Raw genomic sequence first — 4,981 nt, 5'->3', positions numbered from 1 at the left:
CCTGAGCACCACCTGGTTTGATCCAAAAACCAAAACAGAGGGCCCGGAGAGATAGCACAGCAGCATTTGCCTTGCAAGCAGCCCATCAAACCAAAGGTGGTTGTTTCGAATCCCGGTGTCCCATATGGTCCCCCGTGCCTGCCAGGATCTATTTCTGAGCAGACAGCCAGGAGTAACCCCTGACCATCGCCGGGTGTGGCCCAAAAACCAACCCCCCCCAAAAAAAAACCAAAACAAAACAGAAACAAATCATACAGGAAGCGTCCCAGTGAGGCCACCTGGCTGCCTCTAAATTCCTGGGAGTTTAAAAGCAGAGTGAACAGAAGAGGTGCCAGTTGAGTGCACCAGACCCAGAGCCCATCCCCCATGCCTGTTCTCTCCAGGCACCTCAGGCCTTATACAGATTCCCCCCCCCCCCCGCCCCCCACAACACCTCCTCAGGTCTTGAATGGCCTGGGGTTTCCTGCTTCTACACATTCTCTCAAGCCCAGAGAATGAGTCAGCCAGCTCCAGTGCTGATCATGGATCCCAACACAAATGGTGGACGCTCCATTTCTTAGGAGGGTCATCATTTTCTGGAATCTTCTGCTTCTCCCAAGGTCCTTCCAATCTCTCTCTCTCTCTCTCTCTCTCTGTCTGTCTCTCTGTCTCTCTCTCTCTCTTACTCTCTCTCACTCTCTCTCTCTCTCATGAGAGTTTTAGTATCATAACACAAGTTTACCTCTTTCCACACTATTGATATATACTTAATCAAACCTTTAAAAAATAAAAGCTAGTATGGTTATAATTTCAATGAACAATAGAGAAAAGGGTCAGGCGGCCCAGACCATGGAGGAAGCTTGCCACTAAGAGCGTTGAGTGCAGTTAGGGTTGAGAAGAGTCCACTATGATAATGATATTGGAACCGATCACTCTGGACAAGAACTGGGTGCTGAAAGGGAATAAAATGATATGCATGGTATCCTTCATAAACAATATTGCAAATCACAGTGTTAAAAGGGAGGAAAAAAAGAGGGAAGTAAAATACCTGTCTTTGAGGTGTTTGGTGAGTGGGTGGAGGGAAACTGTAATTTGTGGTGATCACTGCTGACTTACGGTATACATTGCATGACTGAAACTCCATCACAAACTATTTTGTATGCATATGCAATGTGCTTAAATAAGTAAAAAAAAAAAAAACTTTAAATTACCCAAATTTCTTCCCCTAACATAAAATTATTTCTTTTTTCGACATAAAATTATTTCTTTTTGTTTGTTTTTGTTTTTGGGCCACACCCGGTGACACTCAGGGGTTACTCTTGGGGTTATGCGCTCAGAAGTCACTCCTGGCTTGTTGGGGACCATATGGGACAGACACCTTACCTCTAGTGCCACCACGCCGGCCCCAGACATAAAATTATTTCTAATGTAAAATTTTTTTGGGGGGTGGGGGGTTTGTGCTGCACTTGGTCAAAGTCAGGGGTTACTCCTGGCTATGCACTCAGAAATTGATCCTGGCTTGGAGTACCTGATGGGATCCCCGGAATCAAACCCAGGCCCAGCCTGGGTCGGCTGTGTGCAAGGCAAATACACTACTGCTGTGCTTTTCCTCTGGCCCCCTAACATATTTCTAACTGCAAATTGATTCGTGTTCTTTTCAGCAAAGCTCTTACCTCTTTATTTGCATTCAGCTTTTGTCTTCAATTAACCTGAACCTTTACGAAATTTTCCATGTAGAAAGGAGTCTTTTTTTGGGGGGGCGGGGTGTCACACCCGGCCTTGCTCAGGGTTTACTCCTGGCTCTGTGCTCAGAAATCTTACCTGGCAGTCATTGGGGACCATTTGACTTGGCTTGGCTGTATGCAAGGCAAATATCTGCCGCTGTGCTATCTCTCTGGCCCCACATGTACCATTTTTACAGATGTTTCTGAAGTATTTGTTACTCTCAAAATTTAAGATATTAATTTTTTGGTTTATTTTTGTGGCACTCCTGGTGATGCACTCAGAAATTAATCCTGTTGAATTTCAGGGGACCTTATAAACTACTGGAGATTGAATCTGGATTGGCTGTGTGCAAGGCCAGTGGCCTATCCCTTGTGCTATTTCTAAGGCCCCAGATATTAGTGTTTTTTAGGACAACTTCCTTTAATGTGGTATTCCATGAGTGACTTCTGTTGTCGAAATTAGATATTGTAAGGGATAAAGGGGCCAGAATGATATCACAGTTTGTTTAACTTGCATTTTGAAAATCCTGGTTCCTTCCCGTCATCCCACCAGAATAATTTCTGAGGAATAACCTAGGAGAAACCCCCAAGAGCTACTGGGAGTGCCCAGGTGTGCCCCTGCTTGTCTGCAAAAATAAAATTTTATTCGAGCGTTAAACCAAATTGTCTCTACTTTATGTAATAAGTGAGCGTTTCAAAACCATATACTCTGCTTGTTGTGTTTATCCCAGAAATGACTGAGGAACCCTAGTACTATTATTGTCAGTATTGGTTGTGCACAAGGCCAACAGGGACAAGGTTGGGGTGGGGTGGGGGGGGTGGTGGGTGGTGAGGGATGTCATAAATATTTAAGAATGTAGAGACAGGTTGGGGGTGGTGCGGTGGCACAAGCGGGAAGGAGTCTGACTTGCCCGCGCTAGCCTAGACTGAACATAGGTTCAATCCCCCAGTGTCTCATATGGACCCCCAAACCAGTAGCGATTTCTGAGCGCATAGCCAGGAGTAACACCTGAGCCTTCTCCGGGTGTGACTGAAAAACACAAACACAAACAAAAAAGTAGAGACAGTCATAGCCCAGCAGTGGGCACACATTCAACTTGACCAATATATGTCTAACTTTTAAGTGAGGTGCCTCCTCCTGGGCAGGTCCAGGCTTCTGGGGCACAAGTGACAGTCTTAGGACAAGGATAAGCTGCAAGGTTGGCTCTCCAAAGAGAGCTCCACCAGCCTGAAGGCAGAGTCAAAGCTTCCTTTCCAGGGTCCTGCCTGCTGCATTTCCTGATGGGAATTGAGAAAGGCATGAACGAAGCTGAGATCACCAAGACAGTATCTAAAAATTCTGAACTGAGAGCTGAAGAGTTAAGGCGTTTGCCTTGTACGCAGAAGGAAGGTGATTTGAATCCCGGCGTGCCCTATGGTCTCCTGAGCCTGCCATCAGCGATTTCTGTGTGTAGAGCCAAGGGGAACACCTGAGCACACTGCCTGGTGTGACCCAAAAAAACAAAACAAAACAAAACAAAACAAATCTGTACTCAGACTTTCCAGTGTCTTGGCTTTCACATCACTGGTGGTTGCTCTTATCCTGTAAATCTTGGAGAATGAGGGTCACACTGGGTACTCAGAAACACTACCAGCCCCTCCAAGATCCTGCAGTGCTAACAGCCCTCTGGGTCATCTCTCAGGGATTAGGAGTGTTTTCAAGAGTGTCCTCTATTTCCAGGAGGGGTTTGAAACACTGAATGTGTGGATGGGCCTGATTCCCAACATGCAGGGCATATAGGGGAGTGTTTAATGCCATTGTGTTAAATCAATGTTTGTGGGGATTCAATTCTAGCCACTGAAGATCACATGGTTTCCTCCACTCTAGTGGGTTTCAAGAGAAACTGTGCTTTACTTCTGTGCTGGCACAGAGCGCTGAAACCCACTGATTGGCGCTAAGTGAGCAGGACTGTGACATAGATGTCTCATGTTAAAAGGAGACCCTGGAGCAACACTAAGGTGAACCCAGGTGAACATAGCATCTATGTTTAGCACTAGAAGGTTGTCTAATTTCAGGCCTCCTGGACATTCAATAGTGGAGAGGGAGTGAATGGTTCAATCCGGATTCATCATGAATCCTTTCAATCCCCAGCCACTGTTCTCATTGTTTTTTGTTTGTTTGTTTTTGGGTCATGCCAGGTGGTGCATAGGAGTTACTCCTGGTTTTGTGCTCAGAAATAACTCCTGGCAGGCTCCAGGACCATATGGGGTGCCAGGAACTATATCTAGATCCATCCCACCTTGGCCCCATGCAAGGCAAACACCCTTCTGTTGTGATATCGCTCAGGCCCATCCCCAGCCACTGTTTTTAGAGTGGATCTGGCTGTGGAGCAGATTGAGGGACCACAAAGCTGTCTGCCCTTTCTCCTTGTTTATCCCTGTTGCACAAATGAAAAGTCTTGTCTGAAGTGCTTGGTTTGTATGCCCACTCATGTAGTAACTCATGTATGATTTCAGAGCTGAGAATCACTCCAAGAGAGCATTTGAATCCATGTTGTTTGTTAGAAACACCTGCACATGTGATAGGCTTTTAAACTGTTGTGCATGTGAAAGAGTATGAGGGTTTGTTTTGTGTTTTATTGGGGAAATAAAATCAATGTTTTTTTAAATCAATGTTTTAATATATATATTATATTATATATATATAATATATATATGCAAACTTCAATCCCTACAGAATTGGATAAAAAAAGAAACCTGTTATAAGGCCTCAAAGTATCGAACCTATTCTGGGTTTCAAGACTTGACATTTCTATCCTGCTGATCGAAAATCAGGGCTGAAACCAAGTGCCAAAAAGTCTGATGATTCATGTGATACAACCGGAGAGGAGGGAAATGTGAGGCTGTGGCACCCTATCAAAGAGTGGAGGACCAAGACACTTTCCCAGCACCTGCTATCAGGACATCTTAGCCCTGAGACCAGGTTGTTTACATCTGAACCTAAAGCATCCCAGTGCCCTGTCAGACTAGCCATCCCCTCCCACTAGCCAGCAGCAGCTGGGAGGAACATGAAGCCCACAAGAACGCACAGCTTTGCTTATGTACAAACTTTATTTGTCATTTATCCAAAGAACAGTATAATATTAACGAGAGAAGTTTTATTAGAGTCCACTGTGGAAACAGAGTCTTCTCCTGAAGACAAAAGATAAAAAGTAGAGTTTCCTTATATTTCTTGCTCAATGTGCAAGACAGCCACTGCTCTAGAAACTGCTGTCCATAGAAGAGTTCCCTATCTCACA

Source organism: Suncus etruscus, chromosome 1 (assembly GCF_024139225.1).
Source record: "Suncus etruscus isolate mSunEtr1 chromosome 1, mSunEtr1.pri.cur, whole genome shotgun sequence".
NCBI classification, from domain to species: Eukaryota; Metazoa; Chordata; class Mammalia; order Eulipotyphla; family Soricidae; genus Suncus; species Suncus etruscus.
Note: the sequence above shows the minus strand (reverse complement) of the source record.